The following is a 23,266-nucleotide window of genomic DNA, read 5'->3' as shown; positions in this document are numbered from 1 at the left end:
TTTTACTTATCTTGTAATTAAGCAATGTTCTTTTTTAGGGGAGACACAAGGCAGTCCTATTACGATTCTACCAGTAGTATTACAAAAAAAAAAAAAAATGCTATTGATCTTATCGTGTGCCTTGTATAACTTGAAATCTCGATTTGAACTTTAGATTTTAAAGCAGAATAAAAACTGTTTTCAACTAAATAACGTGTTTGTTATTAACAGATTGTTTGAAGATAAGACAATCCTTAAGAACATTTACCATCCAAATTAGCCTTATTATTTGTTCTATTAATATCCTCTGCAGTTATGTTCCTATTATTTTGATTCAAAAAGCTTTGACTCCAAGAATGAATTGGTTAGTGGTAATATAAAGTTAGCTACTTATATATGCCATGGCTTGGAAAAGTCAAGGAAATGTATTCTAAGGTCCTTTATTGACCTGATATCATGAAGGTTAAAGAAATTTGTGTTGAAGAAATGTTTAATGATATGTTTTTAGATAACATGGAAGTACAACAAAGGTATTCCAAAGATACTGAAGAACTTTTTCTGGGACTGTTCTCTGTGGTGCATAGGACTTGAATAAAGAATAATTTGTCTAAAACTGTTATCCATCTCTGACTTACAGAAGCAAGCAACAGAATACAAAACCCCCTTCCAACAGCAAAAACTGATATAACTGGTGTGGTTGGCAGGTCTTCTGCTGAAACCTTCAGAGTCTTCAATGATTTCAGTTTTTCTCCACTGCTTTATTCCTGCCTCTCTCATTCACTCACATTTATGAGGCCCCAAAACTGGCCAGGCCATAAAGATCAGGCTGAGTAGAAACCCTTTATCTTCATTGACTCTTTCTGCAGCAGGAGGATTTTTGAACTTCAAATATCCTGTCTTTAGTACTCAGCAGTAGAGGAGAGAAAGAACAACACTCTCTCCTACTCTGATCATTGGGCCCATATTTGTGCAATTCAGTTTCATAAGTCTAGATAGCAAAAAGTCTTCACTCAATAAACCCCACGTCAGCTACATTAAAAATTCTACTGAAAATTGTTAAGTTTTCATCACTGCTCAGATCAAGCCTAACACCACTTGAAAATACAAGTTTAAATTATGATTTGTTATTAAAATGGAGTTTCACTATGTGTCTACATGCTAATATCTGAAATCAGACCAACTCAATGCTTCCTTGTAGCTACCTTACTACAAAAAAAAAAGTTAATTGGGTTTATTTGCTCAATAAAAATTAGTAGCTAACAAATTATAGTAGTTTAGTGACTGCTATAATTTTTGACACTGTAAAAGGCCCTAAAGTTACAATTTTTTAAAAAAGATACCTTTGTTAACAATATAATGGCTAATCTTTGGTTATTTGTAAATGATGCTTTCAAAGTAGTTGACATACCCAGAAAATATTATAAATTACACAATGACATCTTGGTCAATGACATTTTGGTCAACAACTGAAAAGACATAGGATAGTGATTTCATAAGATTATAATCGAGCTGAAAACTTTCTGTTGCCTAATAACATCATAACCATTGTAATGCTGTAGCACAATGCATTATCTTTTCTGCTTAGTTGTGTTTACATAGACAAATACTTATCATTGTGTTATAATTAGCTAAAGTATTCAATACAGTGACATGCTGTGCAGGTTTGTAGCCTAGGAAAAATAGGAAATATCATATTGTCTAGATATGTAGTAGGTTATACCATCTAGGTTTATGTAAGTATGCTCTACAATGTTTGTGCAATGATGAAATCCCCTAAAGATGCATTTCTCAAAATGTATCCCTATGGTTAAACAACACACAACTGTACTTAAAGCACTTGAAGATATTCAAACACTAACCAATTAGGAAAACATCTATTATTTTACCTCTAGATGAGTAGCTAAAATATGTGGAGTTTTCAAATTGATAAGAGATAAAAACATAAGCAAATTGCAAATTCAGTAAACCTGGGTAGCAGGGTTATAGAGTACAGTTACTGAATGTGCAGCTAGTCAAGACTCTGGAAAGTCTAGTTATAGTCAAAGTTTCAGATAGAATATAATTATATCCTCCATTGTCCTTCACTGTTCTCCATTGCACTGCACAAAATTTTGTGCACAAATTTTAAAACAACAGATTATTTATTGTTTACTATTGAGAATTCACATGTGAACAAGTTGGTCAGGTGCCTGCCCCTCTGTAACTACCATTCTAGTGCATAGATGTGTTGCCTTATTAGTATCCAATAGAGGCTACATACTTATTTTGACAAGGATTGGATTGCAACCCACCTAAATGGCACAACATCTTCTTTTCCAGTCTACTGCAATAGCTTCCACAACCTTAATGCTTAAAAATATTTCCTCAATAAAGAAATTATCTCATTTCAGCAATAAAACTGCCCTGAAAGATAACTGCATTATTAAATATTATGTTTAAATAGAAAATCTAATTCTAAAATGAAGTCCCAAGATGCTAGAAGACTTGCCCAAGGTTACACACTTAGTACAATCTTTAGCAAGGAGTTTTGTTGAAAGAATAGAGAATGAAAATACTCTGTAAATTCAAAAGCTAATGAATCAGCCTATACAGTGCTCACAAGAAACAGCAGTAGCAGCTTTCTGGTTTGTGCTTATAGCTATAATTTGCTTTTCAAACAAACTCTGCAAGATCTTATCTTAGATTTGGATCATTATAAATTTATATACTGCTTTTATAATTAAATGTTTAAATATATTATCCTTAAAATAATAACTGATATATGTATATATAAATCTTAAGGTTCATGAGAATGGCTCAATTACTGTAGTAAATAAAGAAATACTTTTATAAGTTTTTAAACCTATAAAAAAATTTGAAGATGCACTATATATTTAATTAATAATGCCATTGACCAACGTGGTCCTAATATTTACCTCAATTTGAGTAAACTTTACACAGGCTTATTCTTCACCTTAGGTTCTTACCTCCCTTTTCTCATAGTGTTTCTTTTAGGAAACTTTAAATTGTAAATTTTTTCTCTGACCCTTTGAAATATAGATCTTTTTAAAAGCTTCCTGACAGTTTTACAATCCAGAAATGTTTTCTTCAAGGACCTGAGAGTCATGTCTTCAACATGTCATCATCAAAGAAGATAGCACCTCAATCTCCTATTTTCTCTGAGAGGGATGGAGTCTAACTTCAATGGGTGTCTTGCTATGTCATAAAACTACATTTTGTCATAAAGATATAAGAGTTTCATTTTACTTTCGCATAAAGCCAATGAGAAAACACAGACGGTGTGATGGTTTATATTGAGTGTCAACTTGATTGGATTAAAGGATGCAAAGTATTGTTCTTGGGTGTATCTGTAAGGGAGTTGCCAAAGGAAACTAACATTTGAGTCAGTATACTGGGAGAGACAGACCCACGCTCAATCTGTGCGGGCACCATCTAATCAGCTGCCAGTGCAGCTAGAATAAAGCAAGCAAACATGGAAGGACTAGACTGGCTGAGTCTTCCAGCCTTCATCTTTCTCCTGTGCTAGATATTTCCTGCCCTCGAACATCAGACTCCAAGTTCTTCAGCTTTTGGACTCTTGGACTTACACCAGTGGTTTGCCAGGGGCTCTCAGCCTTCAGACACTGACTGAAAGCTGTACTGTCAGCTTCCCTACTTTTAGGTTTTGGGACTCACACTGGTTTCCTTGCTCCTCATCTTGTAGATAGCCTATTTTGGGATTTCACCTTGTGATCATGTGAATCAATACTCCTTAATAAACTCCCCTTCATATATACATCTATCTTATTAGTCCTGTCCCTCTAGAGAACCCTAACTAAAACAGATGGCTTATGACTTTCCCCTAATGTCCTACAGGACTTTTGCACTAGCTCATCCCAGCATGTATAAAACCCTGTCTTCTCTGCTTTAGTGACATTGAGTTCAAACTTAGCTCTGGCCTTTCTCCCCTGCTGCAATAGTCTTAAATAAAGCATTCCTTACCTGTTTCACATTGTATGGTGTAACTTTTATTTTGATGCCACACTTATAGAAAAAAAAATTGCATGGAGTATTGAGAAATCATATGTGTAAACAAAACACAAAACAGAGTTATCATAAAAATACCAAATCTAGGGCAAAATATAAATTTAGCATGGTCGAGTTTACAAATTATTGCCTGAGATAAGTTTCTAACAAAAGTAAGTTTTCTTCATTCAAAAGATTATATTCACAGACAAGATAGACATTGAAGCTACCTATATAAAATCCATTAGTCTAACGATATTTTCAGAAATTGAAGAAAATTAAAAACTTTTTAAAAATGGCACTTGAGCTTAGAAGCATAGAGAGATATTTTGTAATTACCAATTTCACAAAAAGAACCTGTACGATGAAGTTCAGTAGCCAAATCTAATCAACAATAGACTCAATGTATTTACAATAAAATGCTACATCCTCTTCTTTTTCCACTCTGGCAATTAAAAGAACAATAGAAAGAAGTCAAGCTATCTGTTGTAGAAAAATATAAATGAAAAACATATCAAGATTGACTATAGTAAGCAACAGAACATTCAGAAGATAAAGGAGGAAAATCAATCTGAATGTCTAAAACCAAGATTCAAATTAACATCAACCTTGAAAAATACTTCTTTAAATTGATACAATTTGAATATAAAGAATTTAGATATAAACTAAAGGTATTCACATCAAATTATCTCTGTTCTCATAGCTTACACATAGCAAAATCCAATTTTAAGTACTTAATCAATATGAAATTTTTGAAAGAGACATACCAACAAATTAAAACAGATCTAACTTTTCATAAACTTAGAAGATAGTAGAAAATTAGGTAAGATACCACTTGTCCAGGAAAAGAATAATAATTAGCTTGCAGTGTGGGTATAAGAGATATAGAACACTTTTGAAGCTGTTCTCTATTGAGTTAACAGAACTATTCTTTCCTAAGAAACACAATACTAATATTTTCCCCAAACCAGCTAATGCTCTTAAATAATGAAAGTATTTACTAATTGCTGTAAAACTTAGATGTACCAGGAAATAATTTAACAAAAAATACATTGTCACAGGAATAAATTTTATATTTGGAAACACTATTTGGCCTTAAAAATTCTCAAGAGTTAACAGCTACAAATCAGAATTATCTCTAGTAAAAGGCTACTACAGTTTCAATTACTTTTTACAAGTTTTGACTGTCAAGAAACAGAAACAAGAACTATGAAACAGAAAACATATCTGATACATTAACTTTCTATGTGATTTATACAGTACAGCAGAGCTCAGATAAATATAATGAAATTCAATTATACAGTTAATTCAGTTCAATGTTTATCAAACTAATTATATGAAACTAAAAGTAGATATACTCTAAAATAATTTTTAAATCACAGAACCATTTATTCAACAGGTGTTAAATTGGATCTAAATCTCTCTATATAAATTCTATTTACACGTCAAATTATTATAAAAAATTTACAATCCAGAAATTGCAAAATATATTTCTAATGAATCCTAGATACTAATGGAGTGCTCTCAAAGGCTTATTAATTCAACAAATAAACACAATCAAACAAAATAGCATTATAAGCATCGTCATTAAGGTATCCATTATATAGTCTCCACCACAACATGATTTAAATTCAATGATAGTTTTGTGTCAGAAATAAAAAGCTAATTTTTCATTTGCTTTTTTCCTTGCCTAGGGTAATATATGCCATTAGTTTCAATATTTAGTATCTTATCCATGCTTTTACTTTTTCTAGTAGCATGTAGTGCATCACCAGAAATCTTCATGCTGTTACCATAGACCTCTGCATTCAACAGGTATGCTTTCCACTAAAGAGTCAATATAACACTCACAGTGAATAACGAAAACTCCACATTAGAAATTCGTAAATCCTGACTAGAGAAAAACAAATAGAATTATAAATTTTTTAAGGAATACTTCTCTCAGAATAAATTTTAGGCTTTGAGGAAGCAGGAAACAATTCAATAGTTTTGTTTTACTTACATTGCCATCTAGATCCAGTAAAATCACTTATTCAATGGAAGTCAACACATTGTATCATAGTCAGTACTTTTATTCCCTTACTAAAACTTCAGAATTATTATTAACATTTTAATAAAATGATAACCCATATAATCCCACACTTTATTTTTACCAATTTATAATTTTCTTTTTGCTTGTATACACTGGCTGTTGATTATGAGATGTAAAAAAAGAAAAACCCTGCCTTTTGAAGTTTTAATGTTTAAATTTCTAGAACTTAGAAGCTATATTTTTGTTCAGAATATAAACAGATACGAATAAAATTTGAATGTAGAAAGATATCAGCCCTATGCTGCATTTCATTTAAAATATGTAGCTTAGTTTAAAAATTGGTATTGACAATCACATAATTTTAGAGGAAAGCCTAGAAGTCATATTACCCAAACTATACAAAGACTCTTCCTCCATAAAATTCTGAAAGATCTTCTCTGTTATTTCTAAAACTTCCCATTGAGAGAAACCACAACAATAAATTCCAGTTCACACCTTTGCAATCAATTTCAGTTTCTGATTGAACAGTTCTAATTATTAGGAAGCTCTTATTTATAGCAAGTCAAATAAAATATGCTTCTATATAAAATTAACCAGCCTTTTCCTGGAACAATTTTTTAATCTATTTTAAGATATTTGTGATATTTTCTTCATTCTACCTTTTCCATTCTATAATTGGGCAAATTTGGTTTTTTAAAAATTAACATAATTTTATGTTTATCCTTAAAGAAGTATATTTCAAACTGTGAACAGTGACTATTCTTAATAGGTTATTAATAGAGGCAGACCTAAGTCAGGAGAAGTCACCTGAGGTAACACTATAGTGAGCAAGACACAAACATTAATTAGTCCAAAATATGAACCTTATACCCTTGGTCAAAAGTTACTGCCTTAAACTGCTGAATATAAAACAAGACTATGACTGGAAAGGTTATAGATTTTGAAATCGATTTTGGTATCCCTAGGTTAAACAGGTGTCAAAACTCAGTCACAAATGTTTCTGCTTAGAGTCGCAATTTTTTGAAAATCAAGCACCAACTCCCATTCTTTGGTTAAAGTATTCTTCTTTTACTTGAGAGGAGCAGTCAACTCTATTTTCTTTATTTCTTTCTATGTGCTTTAAAAACAGCTGACTCTCAGGGAGGGCATATGAGTGACGAATGGACAACTGGAGGATCCCACTTTCCCTGGGCATGAGTAATAGTTTTAGCATTGGGCATGAGAAACAAACATGGAGAGAATCTGGAGATATTTGCTAATATTATACAGCGATATCATGCTTTTTTCCCCTTGACTTTAAACAAGAAAGATATAACTTGGGCTTCTGTTTTAAATGAAAAAAAAACATTTTTAAGAAATTATAAATCTATGATAATGTATAACAATTACATAAAAATGTAATTTATGACATCAATTACATAAAGTGAGGGTGTAGTGCTATAGAGGAGTAGAGTTTTCGTATGTAATTGAAGTTATTATCAGTTTAAAATAGACTGTTAAAACTTGAAGATGTTTTATGTAAATGTAATGGCTACAACAAAGAAAATATGTTTAAAATATACATGAGAGTAAATGAAAAGAGAATCAAAGCATATTGCTAAAAAAAATGAATGAAACACAAAGGAAGGTAAAGACAAAAAGAAAGGAAAAGACAAAAATCTACGAGACAGACGATAAACATTTAAAAATGGAAATAGTAACTCCTTCCCTATCAGTAATTAATTTAAATCTAAATGGGTTAAACTCCCCAATCAAAACCCACAGACTGATAAATTTAAAAACAGGATTCAACTATATATTTTCTACAAGAGACTCATTTTATATCTAAGGACACACATAGGCTAAAAGTGAAAGGATAAAAATAGATATTCTGTGAAAATTGTACATTACAATCAAATTGTCTGAAGTGAACAAACACTGAAAGAGGGTAGGAGTAGCTATAATAGCATCAGATAAAATCAGATTTTAATTTGAAAACTATTATAAGACATGAACAAGGATATTCTATAATGATAAAAGGGTCCATTCACCAAGAAGATCTAACAGTTATAAATATTTATGTACTAAACTAGAGCTCCTAAATATATAAAACAAACTTTGACAGAATTGAAGGAGAAATAGACAGCAACCCAATAATAATAGGAGACTTCAATACTCCACTTTCAATAATGGAAAGAATAACAATAGGAAAATCAACAAGGATATAGGGAACTGAACAACATTATATACCAATTGAACCTGACAGATATGTACAGAATAATTCACCCAATAACAGCAAAGTATACATTACTTTATAGTATACGTAGAGTATTTTCTAGGATAGATCACATGTAAGGACACAAAACAGGTCTAAACAAATTCAAGAAGATTGAAATCACACAAGTATCTTTTCCAATGACAATGAAATGAAACTAGAAATCAATAGTACAAGGAAACTGGAAAATCCACAAATATGTAAGAAAATTAACATACTCTTAAACAACCAGTGAGTCAAATAAGTAATAACAAAATTTTAAAAATACCTTGAGACAAATGAAAATAAAAACACACCAAAATTAATGGGATCCAGTAAAGAGTGCTAAGGAGAAGTTTATAGTTGAAAATGTAAATGTACATATTAAAAAAAAATCATAGTCAATATCAATGACAAACATAGATACAAAAATTCTCAACAAAATACAAGTAAACCATGTGCCTGTACATTAAAAGGATCATTCACCATGATCAAGAGGACTCTATTCCTAAAGTGCAAGACTAGTACAACATAAATGGATACATTTGATATATCATATTAACAGAACAAAAAGGACAAAAACCATATGATCATCTCAATATATTTAGAAAAGGCATATGACAAAATTCAACGTCATTTCATGGTAAAAACTCGCAAAAAAGTAGGTGCAAAAGAAATGGTCCTCAACACAATAAAGGCACACAGTTATCTTAATGGTGAAGAGTCAAAGGCCATTCCTATGACACTGGGAGCATGACAAAGATCAAGTTTAACATATTGAAATTCTTGGCCAGAACTGTTAAGCAAAAGAAAACTGAAAGGCATTCAAATAGAAAAGGAAGAAGCGAGATTGTCACAATTTGTTGATGACATAATCTTATATATAGAAAAACCTAAAGATTCCATCAACAATTTTAAGAACTGATAAACAAATTGAGGTGGCAGAGCAAGATGACTGAATATAAGCCTACACTGTTTGTCCCCACTGCAGGAACACCAGACTGTTTGTTTTTTTTTTTTTGTGACGGAGTCTTACTTTGTCACCCAGGCTGGAGTACAATGGCGCGATCTCAGCTCACTGCAACCTCCGCCTCCCGGGTTCATGCGATTCTCCTGCCTCAGCCTCCCGAGTAGCTGGGATTACAGGCGCACACCACCACACCCAGCTACTTTTTTTGTATTTTTAGTAGCGACAGGGTTTCACTACGTTGGCCAGACTGGTCTCGAACTCCTGACCTTGTGATCTGCCCGCCTCAGCCTCCCAAGGTGCTGGGATTACAGGCGTGAGCCACCGCGCCCGGCCAGGAACACCAAATTTTAACAACTACAAACAAAAAGCACCATTACAAGAACCAAAAATCACATGAGCAATCACAGTACCTGGTTTTAACTTCACATCACTGAAAGAGACATTGAAGAGGACAGGAAAGACAGTCTTGAAGCACCAACTCCACCCTTCCCCCATCTCCAGGCAGAGACTGGGCACCTCAGAGAATCTGGGCACTTGGGAGAGGGAGAGCACAGCAACTGTGAGGCTTTGCATTGAACTCAGTGCTGCCCTGACATAGCGGGAAGCAGGACCAGGCTGTATCGAGCTGATGTCCACACACCGAGGGAGCATTTGGACTAGCCCTAGCCAGAGGGGAATCATCCACCCCAATTGCTGGAGCTTGATTTCCAGGAAGCCTTGCCACCAAGGGCTGGATTATTCTGGGGCCCTAAGTAAGCTTGAAGGGCTACAGACTATAATTCCTAAACGAGTTCTAGTTCTGAGCTGGGAACATAGACAGTAAACTAGGTGGTGGTAGGGGGCAGGGGAATGCATCTTAATAAGATACCAGTCAGGATGCTTAAGGGAGTGCTTGCGCCATCCCTTCCCCAGCACCCAGCAGGCACCACACAAAGTGGAGAATTCTGTTCACTGGGGAGAGGGAGAGTATAGCAACTGGGGGACTTCACATTGAACTAAATGCTGCCCTGTCGCAACAGAGACCTGGCAGAATTCATCACCTGCTGACTAAAGAGCCTCTGCATCCTGAATAACCAACAATGATACCTAAGGAGTACACCACGGGCCTTGGCTCTGAGATGTGCTAGCTCCATATGCACCCCAGCACAGCTGCAATGGCTACAGTGAGACTCCTTCTGTTTGAGAAAAGCAGTGGAAAAGTAAAGAAAACTCTGTCATGTACCTTAGGTACCAGTTCAGCCACAGTAGGGTAGAGCACCAAGCAGGCTTTTGGGGTACCTGAGTCCAGGCCTAGGCTTTTGGTCAGCATTTCTGGACCTGCCCTCAGTCAAAAGGGACCCCATTGTCCTGAAGGGTGAGTCCCAGGCCTGACAGCATTCACCACAAGGTGACTGAAGAGCTCTTGGTTTTAAGTGAACACTGGTGGTGGCCTGGCAGAACCACCTATGGGTTAGTGGTGGTGGTGGCCACAAAGAGGCTCTGCTGGCTATGGTAAGGGAAAGGAAGAGAGGAGAGGACTCTGTCTTGTAGTTTGATTGCTAGCTTAGCTGTGATAGAATACAGGCCAAGTAAATTTCTAAGGTTCTTCACTTCAATCCCTGGCTCCCAGATAGCATCTCTGGACCCAAGCAGGACCTAGGAGAACTCACAGCCCTAAAGGGAGGGACATAAACCTGGCTGTTCGCCACCTGCTGATTGTAGAGCCCTAGGGTCTTGAGTGAACTTAAGTGGTAGCCAGGTAGTGATTACAGCAGGCCTTGGATGAGACCCATACTGTGCTGGCTTCATTATCCAATGCAGTTCCAGTGTTGGTGGCCACAGGGGTGCTTGTATCCCCCTATCCCCAGTTCCAGAAAGTTGAACACAGAGACATAGACTCTGTTTGGCAGAAAGTAGGGGAAAAGAAGAAGAATCTCTGCCTCATAGTCCAGAGAATTCTTCCAGATCTTATCAGAGACCACCAAGGTGGTACCTCTATGAGTCTGCAAGAACCACAGTGATATTAGGGTATTGGGGCTCAAGTCCCTTTGAACACCTGGAAACCCTTCCCAGAAAAGGCAGGCACAAACGAGCCCAGGCTATGAAGACTACAATAAATGCCTAACTCTTCAATGCCCAGATGCAGACAAACAACCGTCCAGGAAAACACGACCTCACCAAGTGAACTAAATAAGGCACCAGGGACAAATCCTGGAGAAACAAAGGTACATGACATTTTAGACAGAGAATTCAAAATATCTGCATTGAGGAAACTCAAAGAAATTCAGGATAACACAGAGAAGGAATTCAGGATTCTATCAGATAAATTTGACAAAGAGATAGAATTAATAAAAAGGAATAAAGCAGAAAAATGCAACTGTCACACTGAAGAATATATCAGAGACGCTATACATCTTAATAGCAGAATTGATCAAGCAGAATAAAAAATGAGCTTGAAGACAGGCTATTTGTAAATACACAATCAAAGGACACAAAAGGAAAAAAGAATAAAAAAACAATGAAACATGCCTATAAGATCTAGAAAATAGCCTCAAAAAAGGCAAATCTAAGAGTTATTGGCCTTAAACAGGAAGTAGAGAAAGAGATGGGGTAGAAAGTTTACTCAATGGGATATCTATCAGAAAATTTCCCAAACCTAGAGAAAGAGGCCAATATTCAATTATGAAAAGATTATAGAACACCAAGCAGACTTAACCCAACAAAGACTACCTCAAGGCATTTAATAATCAGACTGCTAAAGGTCAAATATAAAGAAAGGATCCTAAAAGCAGAAAGAGAAGAGAAACAAATAACATACAAAGGAGCTCCAATATGTCTGGCAGCAGACTATTTAGTGGAAATCTTACAGGCCAGGAAAGAGTGGCATGATGTATTTAACATGCTGAAGGAAGAAAACTTACCCTAAAATAGTGTATCTGATGAAAATATTCTTTAAGCATGAAGAAGAAATTAAGACCTTCTCAGAAAAACAAAAGCTGAGGGATTTCATCAACACCAAACCTGTTTTACAAGAAATGCCAAAGGGAGTTCTTCAGTCTGAAAGAAAAGGATGTTAGTAAGCAATAAGAAATCATCTGAAGTTACAAAACACACTAGTAATAGCACACAGAAAAAACACAGGATATAATAAAACTTTAATTGTGGAATATTTTCATATGAATTATGTTTCTCTTACTGTACTTTTTTCTGCTTTTGTTAGATTTAGAGCTTTCTTTCTTTCTTAGTCAGGGTTCTCCAGAGAAATAGAACAAATAAAGTATATACGTGTATGTGTGTGTGTGTGTGTGTGTATGTGTGAGTGTATGTGTGTATAGAAACACACATACACACGTATATACATATATAATATATATATGTATATCTATATAATAGGATATATATAGGATTCCCAATAGGATATGGATATATAAATACACACACACATATTTTTACACACACACATACACAAACACATACGCACATATATATGAAGAGATTTACTACGCAAAATTAGCTTACACAATTATGGAGGCTGAGAATCTCGCAAGATGGAGACCCAGGAAAGCTGGTGGTGTAATTCCAGATTGGGTCTAAAGGCCTGAGAACCAAGGAGCCTATGGTGTAAATTTCAATCCAAGTGAGGAAGTGAAGACTAATGTCCCAACTCAACAGGCAGGCAGGAGGCAAAAAGGAGAGAATTCTTTTCCTTCTCAACAAATTCGATGAAGTCCACCCACACTGGGGAGGACAATCTACTTTACTGAGTCAACCAAATTCTAATGCTAATCCCATCAGAAACACCCTCACAGAAATACCTAGAATTAATGTTTAATCTGGGCCCCACTGGCCCAGTCAAGCTAACATACAGAATTAACTACTTACACTTCCTTCTGAGATTGGTGACAGTTGTACTTGTTGGAGTCTTCCATTCTTTTTGAGCTGAATTTCCTTATACAAACTGTCATCTTAGTAACTGTATTTGTTTGAGAGGGTTGTCATATGAATTTTCACAGTCTGGATGGCTCGGACAACAGAAATTTATTTTCTCACCATTCTGGAGGATTCAAGTTCCAGATCAAGATGTCAGCAGGTTTGGTTTCTTCCATGGCTTGCAGAGGGCTGCCTTCTCATCGTGTCCTTAAATGGTCATCCCTTTGTCTGTGTGTCCTTTTCTAATGAGGATATCAGTTGTATTGGATTAGAACCCATCCTAATGACCCTGTTTTAAAAGGTCTATCACCAAATACAGTCAGATTTTGAGGTACTAGAAGTTAGACCCTCAACATATAGGTTTGGGGGCAACATTATTTGCCCCATAAAAGTAACATGGTTACATTTTCTCTTAAATTATGAAATCTAATTTGTCAAAGTCTTCATGATCATATATATGATTAAATCTTCTCTTTATAATGTGTTGTGTTTCCTTACCATTATATATTGAAATGATTATTTTCCACCAAAACTTGCATATATCTCGCCATGTAGCACACCAACTTCTTAAAGCAAAACTACATATATCTATACATTCACATACCTGCACACAGATCAGAGGTCCTGGTACAGGCAGTTTTGTGTCCTGATGAAGCAGCCTTGTTGTCTGGGGTAGTACTCGAGGTTCATTGTCTTATGCCTAGGAAATCAAGGATGTGGACTAACAGAGAGTGAGGTTAGGAGTGGAAGTTTCATATGTGAAAGAAAGAGAAGAGCTCTCACCAGCAGAGAGGGTTCCCAGAGAAATGGGTTGCCGGTTCTGTGGTGAAATACAGGGGGTTTTATAGATGAGCTTGAGAAGGCAGTGTCTAATTTATACAGGTCACAAAAGATTGGTTAGACCAGGTATGCCATTTGCATAAGGCTCAAAAAACTGGTTAGGACTAAGCATGCCATTTGCATAGGGCGTGAATTTCTGGCCACCCCTACCCTAGTCTTTTATTATGCAGATGGATTATCTGCCTGGCCAGCAATATGTTGCCATTACTTTACTGTACACATGGTAACAAAAAAAGGGAAGATGGACCCTCCATGTTGGATATGCCTGGCCCCCAGGTAGACCTTTTCTATTGGCACAGCTGGCAGCATTTGCCTGTGCAAGCTCCCAGCTTGTTTATCTATGTTTGCAGCTCAACTTTTCAGGCTGCTCTTTGCTAGGAAAAAAATAATCTCTTCTGCTGCTTTTTGTTATAAAGGAAGCTTTGCCGAGGACTCTTTTACCTCACTATCTGCCTAAATAATTTCTATCTACCTCCTTTATCACTGAGTCTAGAAAAAAGAATCTTTATCCTCCCTTTATTGAACTATGTCTAAGTCTATGTGTATATGTGGAACTTCATATACATATTAATCTTATTTACTCACAGTATCTCAAAATTAGGTATAGTAAGGACTGATTCTTAATGTTACTATGGAATTAACACGTTTGAATGAAATTTTCTGTTGGACAATTGTCTATTGACTAACAAAAATGTTTACCGGAATTGGTCAGTTGAGTCAGAAATCTCAGTTTGCAAGAGGTAAAGAAAAAAGAAGTAGAAAATGGGTACTCTTTAGCCAAGAGCCTATATGGAACCCGGTGACAGACATGAAAATACAACTTAAATATTTCAATATGTTTTTAATATTAGACCATGATATCTTAGATCTCAGTTATAGAAATACTGCTCTTTCTTGAGTGTATATCCTCTCCTATGTGAGTTTTACCACGTTATAAATATTTTATAAAAATTAATTATATAAAAAAGGCCTAAGGTGCTTTGAGCTCCTCAGAAGAAATGCATAAAAGAAAACCAAGTAATTGTCATTATTATCATTATAATGCATTACACATGTCAGATTACTTCAGAAAGGTCACTCATGGGATTGGAAGGATCAGTATTAGAGTTGGCAATACATTAAATCAATTAATATTAAAAAGAATACATAAGAATCATTGCCCCTCAGGATATTGCCTTTCATTAATAAAATTACCAAATATAAGTATTAAAGCAGTACTACATGCATATCAACAAATTCAGAGTTCTCAGATAACAAATAAAAGACTAAATTTGCCTTCAGGCACATGTAGATTTGTCTTCACATACACAAACACAACAGAAAGTATTCACAGCTCTAAACTTTCCATTTGACTTCTTAGATAATACTATCAGCACCAACTGAATAATTACTAGAAATGATATAATACTGCCTGAAATCAAATATATAAATTTTATAAGTATATAACTTTTTAATATGTCTTTTTTGGTCTGAAAAAATATATAAACTGTCAAAGTCAGAAATCTAACCTTTAGCAAAAGAAAACAAGTGTTTTAAATACTTTAGGGTATACTTTTGATGCTATCCACTTCTGCAAAGTCATCAGAGACACAAACTCTATGTAAAAAGATCTGTGTATTAATATCAATGAGGCTTTTTTTTTTTTTTTTAATAAAAGTACAGAGTTTATTTGGGCCAAGCTTGAGGATTGTAACCCAGGAGTATAGATTCAAGTTACCCTGAATATACATTTTTATTAACAGTAGTCACTAGCAGATTTTTAAACAGAAAGAAGCACTTTCTGAGTTGCTTACAAAGAATTTACATTAAGTAATATATACTATTGATTGGCTATACATTGTTAAGCTACAGGGTTTGGGTTATAGTGCCCAGTACAGCATTATTAATTTACAGCTACTTGTGGCAATAGCAGTTTCAAAGAATGAATATATAGCACATAGCTCAAAAGGTGTGGGGGCTGGGGGAGTAGGACTTGATTGCTGTCTCATCATAAGGCCTCTCTGGGCCTGATAATTTAAATGATTCACATTCCGTGGATAAAGGTTCTTTTTTTTTTTTTTTTTTTTTGAGATGCAATTTTGCTCATGTCGCCCAGGCTGGAGTGTGGCGCAATCTCAGCTCACTGCAGACTCTGCCTCCTGGGTTCAAGCAATTCTCCTGCCTTTGCCTCCCAAGTAGCTGAGATTATAGGTGCCCACCACCACATCCAGCTAATGTTTTAATTTTTAGTAGAGACAGGGTTTCACCATGTTGGCCAGGCTGGCCTCGAACTCCTGACCTCAGGTGATCCACCCACCTCAGCCTCCCAAAGTGCTGGGATTACAGGCATTAGCCACTGCACCTGGCCTTCAAAGTTTTGAGGTTTTTTTTCCCTCACACTGGACTTGGTGTTAATTCCACCATTCAGCCTTACACATTTCTATCAAAATCAAATGAGAAATTGAGACTTATTTTTAAATGAAGCCCACTCTACAAGATTCATTTATCTTTCCTTTCCTTGCCAGTGAGACATTTTTGTGCCCTAAAGAAGTAATATGAATCAAGATTAAAATATGTTTTAATTTTAAAATTGGTGGTCGAATGTATCCAAAAAGTTCAGCCAATTCAAATGTACCTGTAAATTCAAATATCTGAATTACTATAAATCTTGGACATGGCTAGATTATTACATGTCAATAAAAATTTCAATTTGTTGTGGAGACTTCTAAATTATTACTCTTATCAAATGTGTGCATAAATGTTATAGTTCAGTTTAAAAATTACAACTAAACAAAAACGATTTATTGCAGGTAGATTTACCCTAAAAGAAATACTAAAGGAAGTTATTCAGGCTGAAAGCAATTGACCCCAGCTGTTGACTTAAATCCATAAGATCAATGAAAGACTACTGGTAATTAGGAACCAAAATAAAAATACAAATGCTTAAGCTTCTTTCTTCTTATAACTGATTTAAAAAGCAATGGTATAAAATAATTATGTATACAACATAATGTTAGACTTATAACTTAAAGAATTGTAATACATGTGTAATATATTTACCAATATCAGCACAAAGAAGATGTGTGACAGCAAAGATATATTAAGCTATGGAACTAATTAAATATAACAAAATCATAATGATAATGTGTCATTTGGTTTGAATGTTAATTGGTATAAATGTATAGCAATTATGCCACAAAAAGGGGGGAGAAGGGAATATAGCCATATAGGGGTAACATTTCTATATCTCTATGTCACTGGAATTAAGCTAGTACATACCCAAAGATGATTCTGATAAATTAAGATGTATATGGCAAGCCCTAGAGTAACCACTAAAATAAAAATCTCAAAAAATATAGTGAAAAAAAATCATTAAAGAAATTAAAATGCCACATTAAAAAATACTTAAGGAAAAAGAAAGCAGTAAAGGAAAAGCAGATCAATAAAAAAGGCATGAGACACATGGAAATGAAAAGTAAAAGGGGAGATGTAAATACAACTATAATAATAATAAACAACATTAAATACGAATGCATTATACAACTCAATAAAAATGTAGGGGTTGTAAGACTATTTATAAAATGACCCAACTATATTCTGTCTATAGGAGATACACTCTAGATTTAAAGACCTAAGTAGGTTAAAAGAATGAATAAAGAAATATCATGCAAATTCAACCACAAGCAAGCTGGAAATGAATTGCAATACTAATATCAGACAAAATGAGTTGAGAACAAAAAGTGGTACTAGAGATAAACAGGGACATTTTATAATCAAAAGTTTCAGTCCTTCAGGAAGATACAGCCATTATAAGTATATACACATCAAATAATGAAGCACCAGAATACATGAAGCAAAAACTTACAGAAATAAAACGAGATATGAAACTCAACAATAGTTGGAGACCTCACTCCCTGACTTTCAAGAATAGATAGAATAACTAGACAGAAAATCAACAAGGAAACTAAAGACTTAATACTATAAATCAACTAGACCTAACAAGCATCTAGAGAACACCCCATCCAACAACAATATATCCACTCATCTCAAAAGCACATTGATGATTCTCCAGTATAGGTCATATGATAAACCATAAAACAAATCTCAATAAATAGAAAAGGATAGACATAATACAAAGTATATGTCTTGACCACCAAAGAATGAAATTAGAAAAAATTGGGGAAACTAACAAATACATGAACAGCACACTCCTAAATAACCAATAGGTCAAAGAAGAAACCAAAAGAAAGTTCAGAAAATACGTTGAGATAAATAAAAATAAAGACATAAGATACCAAAATTTATGGGTTGCGGGTAAAGCAGTATTTAGAGAAAAATTTAAAGCTATTAAGTGCCTATATTAAGATGAAAGTGATCTCAAATCAATAGCCCAACGTACTACCTTAGGCTACTAAAGTGGGGAGTAGGGGCTGAATCTAAAGCAAGCAAAAGGGAGAAATAATAAAAATTAGCATGGAAATTAATGAAATAGAAAATAGAAAAACAAATCAATGAAACTGAAAGCTGTTTCTTTGAAAAGATCAAGAAAATTGACATTTATCTAGGTTGACCAGAATATTTTTAAAGAGAGAAGATGACTTTGGAAAATAGTCCGCCAGTTTCTAAAACACACATATAGCAACCATATGATCCAGAAATTCCACTGTAGGAATATACCCAAGAGAAATAAAAATATGTCTATACAAAAATTGTACATAAAAGTTCATAGCATAATTATTCATAATAACTAAAAGATGGAAACAATCCAAATGCTTATCAACAGAGAAATGATGAACAAAACATGGCATATTCATACAATGGAATATTATTCAGCTATAAAAAATAAAGTACTGATAACATGGTACAATACGAATAGACCTTCAAATCATTACGCTAAGTAAAGAAGGAAGTCACAAAATGCCACATATTATGTGATTCCATTTATATAAAATTCAGAATAAAGAAATCTATAGAGACAGAAAGTAGATGAGTGGTTGCTTGCAACTGGGGGCTGGGGTAGAGTGTGGAGGAAAAGAAGGGTGATAGGTAAAGAATACAGGGCTTCATTCTGAGGTGATGAAAGTGTTCTAAAATTGTAGCAATGATTGCACATATTTGTGAATATACTAAAAACAATTGAACTATATGCTTTAAACAAATAAATTTTATAGCATGTGAATTATATCTCAATAAAATTGTTTTCTAAAAAACTACAACTATATGAAGGGCTTGGAACTACCTGACAAAGCAAAGATATGCTTTATGGTATTTGTCGTGTGCTACAAGATCCTGTTTCAGAATAACCCTTTAGAATTTCTCTTTCACAAATATGTTGCTGCCAATCACCCATTCTGTTTCTCCTGAAATGTGTATCATTAGTGAAATGTTCAACAAATATTTATTCCATTTTTATCAGGTGCCAACTGCTATCCTAGGCTCCAGCAAAACAGCAGTGAACACAGACAAGGTCATTGCCCTTATAACATTTACATTCTAGTGGAAGGAGACAGATAAAACATAGTAAACATAAAACAAGGTAATTTCAGATTGTCATGATTACTATAAAAGAAATAACAAGGGCCATGTGACAAAGAGTGATTAAAGAGGGGAAAAGGACTTTAATGGATGGTTGGGGAGAGATTCTCCAAGGTGATATTTTAGAGGCAGCAGCCATATGAAGAACTTGGGGGCACCAGACTTCTAGGTTTAGAGAAGAGTGGCTGCAAAGGCCTAAAGACCAAACAAATGCTCTGCACGCTCAAGAAACAAACTGGAGGTCTGTGTGACAGCAATGGGGAGAGTAAGAAAAAATGAGTTTAGAGAACTGGGGCAGGGACCAGATTTGCAGGGCTACAGGGGCATGACTGAGAGTTGGGAGAGGGATAAGAACCATTGAATGGTTGTAGACAATAAGATGGCTCTAATGTATATTTCTATAGAGAATGAGTGGTCGGAGGTAAGACAATTTTGGGAACAGTGCCCCAGGAAGCCTGCTGTGAAACACATGACTGCATTAAAAATACCACATGCCAGGCATCATTCTGGGCATTTTATTCATGTGTTCTCATGTAAGTTTTCAACAAATCCACAAAGTTGGTAGGAATACTTCACTTTACGGATTAGAAAACTAAAGTTCAGAAAAGTTGCCCAGATCACACAGGTTATTGGCAGCATTTTGTTAACCATATCAAAATGCACTATTATAGTTATGATCCAACACTGATTTTTCATATAGCTTTGTAAATAAGTATCAGAGATAAATTATAAATTATATTTATATTTCAGGGATGCAAATTTCTAATATCACTTTAATAATTAAATATTAGATAGAAGACTTTTCCTTAATCTTAAAAAAAGTTTGATACAAACTAGCATGCACAGATATGGCATTTCTCCTTAACTCCTCACCCAAAGTTGGAGACAGGATATCAAGGAACTGTACCCTGCAGGTACACAGCTGCACTCCTATCTAGCTCAAACACACTCATGAACACATTGTTCAGAAAGCCTCTACTTCTACAGTTTATGCCTGTGGATTTTCTATGGTCTCAATGCTTTTGAACTATATTCTATAATCACAAGCTACAAATGTCACTCTTGTCAGTACTACACCTTCAGGAAACACCCTGGTAGAACACAGTAGTCCTCCTTTACGTGAGGGAGACACATTCCAAGACACCCAGTGGATGCCTGAAATTGCAGAGAGTACAAAACTCTAAATGTACTGCTTTCCCTGTACATACATACCTATAGTAAAGTTTAATTCATAAATCAGGCATAGTAAGAGGTAAACAACAGTAACTAGTGAAAGAATAGAACAAGTATAACAATATGCTAGCATCACTACTCTTGTATTTTGGGGACATTATTAAGTAAAATAAAGGCTACTTAAGACAAGAATTGCAATCCCATGACAGTGCATCTGATAACGGAGACAACTGCTAAGTTACCAATAGGACGGTTTGGGTAGACAGTGTGGATATGCTGGGCAAAGGGAGGATCCACATTCAGGGCAGTACAGAGGGAAGACAGATAAGATTTCATTATGGTACTCAGAATGGCAAGCAATTTTAAGTGTATGAATTATTTCAGAAATTTTATATTTAATATTTTTGGGCCAGGTTGACCACAGGTAACTGAAACCACAGAAAGTGAAACTGCATATAAGGGGACACTACTACTGTTCATCACTCTTCTCTCAGAACAGAGCAAGCCAGCGATACTTTTGGAAAATCTACATAGTGTAGGGCATTTGAACTTCTTGTTCCCCATGAGGGGACGGCTAACAAGTAAATTGACAGTTTTTAGTTTATTTGGATAAATGATTCTACCACACTGTTTTAAGTAACCTTTTGGGCTTTTGTCTTAATGTCCATAGGTGGTATTTGGTATTTGAGTTCCACGAGATATAAAAACAACAAGGCAAGATTGTTACATAATAGAGTTGCTTTGCAATGTTCATATTAAGACCAAGGCTTCTATCATTCTATAAACAAACAGAGACCAAAGGAAGATTATTCATTGTGCCTAAGACATGACTTTTTTCATATATAATAATGCTCACTGCCATGATATTATGAAACTTTTACTGCAGAATAAAATGTGGAATCAAACGCTAATGCACAGGCATAGGTAATAGGTAACAGACATGAGTAACAGACAAGGCTTTCACTTGCTAGTAATGACACAACTTTTTGAAAATTATTAGATTTGTATATTTATTTTATAGGTTCAAAGTGGTTTTGCATGTGGCATTTTGTTTGACACTCACAATGTGAACTAAAATCCAGGATAAAGCAAAATAAAGTATATCTTTACCAATAATATTTTCATTTTTATGGTGAAACAGAGATAAAAGTCATCTGTGTCATGCATTTGATGAAGAAAAATAATGGCTTTTCTTCTAATATTCAAGAGGGTCATCAAGATCATATGCTTAACATTTAGGTAGTATAGATTTATGCCTGACCTAGGCTATTATAAATGTATGAACCTTTTTTTTTTAAAGCAATTTCTATTTGCAGTTAATCAAATGAGTTATTTCTTTAAGATAGTATCCTAGCAACTTCAGACAGAAGAGGAAGTCCCTGCTGATGTTAGAAAGAGATTTGTTTATCACATATCCAGATCTAACTTCTGAATGTGCTTCAAAGTGTTGCTTTGGTTATATATTAAAAAAAAAAAAAAAAAAAAAAACTATCAAAACTTTTCTTATAGAACTAGTAAGGTTGTAAGAATCTTCATTTCACAATTTCTGATTTTGAGGTTCTCACAGAGAACAGTGATGTCATTTAAATAAACAGGTTTCTTAAAGGAATATTTTAATAAAACTGCATCTCTCTAATAAATCCAAGTAGGTTACCAGTAACCAAATCGTTAATTTAAAATTTTCAAATCTTGGCCGAGCACGGTGGCTCATGCATATAATCCCAGCACTTTGGATAGCTGAGGCAGGCAGATCACTTGAGGTCAGGAGTTCAAGACCAGCCTGGCCAACATGGTGAAACCCCATCTCAATTAAAAATACAAAATTAATAAAAATACATGCAGGCACCTGTAATCTCAGCTACTTGGGAGGCTGAGGCAGGAGAAAAGTTTAAACCCACAAGGTGGAGGTTGCAGTGAGTAAGATGGCAGCACTGCATTTCAGACTGGGCAACAAAGGGAGACTCTGTCTCAAAAAAAAAAAAATTCAAATTGTATTGGGTTGACAATTGAATAACTAGAATGTTTTAATCAATCTTAAAACAAACCTTACCTAGCATACCATCCAGTTATATATCTCAGTTAATGACAGATGAAAGCAGTTTGAGATACTACTGTCACTTTCAATCCTATGGGAGCCCATGTTCATTGTTTCTAACCTCTACTCTGATTTGAAGCCAGAAATTTAAAACACTAATTGTTGCTATTATTATTATTTATATTTTATATATTATAAGGGATGCAATGCTAACAAGCATTGAATCCAGTTCATTCAGGATATTCCATGACTCCACAACTTTTAATGTAGAGGTGCAAGGGCCCTATTCACTGGTCAGGTTAGGTCAGAGGAAGGGGCAGGAAATCCAATGATCAAACCCAAATTTGAGTATCAGTATCTTAGGAAATTACCTAACTTAGGCCACAAAATAACTCAATAAAGACTGACTTATGTAAAACTTTGAATCTGGCCTTAAGAAGAACGCATCAACAAGATGTGCCCAAAAGAAAAAAAAAAGTTTCTTCAAGATTTATGACTTGCAAAAACATATAATTTCATATTTTTACAATAAAGGTAAGTATTTCACATTTTGAATCTTGTAATTCATAACTAATT

The sequence above is a fragment of the Macaca mulatta genome, chromosome 3 (assembly GCF_049350105.2).
Source record: "Macaca mulatta isolate MMU2019108-1 chromosome 3, T2T-MMU8v2.0, whole genome shotgun sequence".
Classification (NCBI taxonomy): domain Eukaryota; kingdom Metazoa; phylum Chordata; class Mammalia; order Primates; family Cercopithecidae; genus Macaca; species Macaca mulatta.
This window is presented reverse-complemented; position numbering follows the sequence as displayed.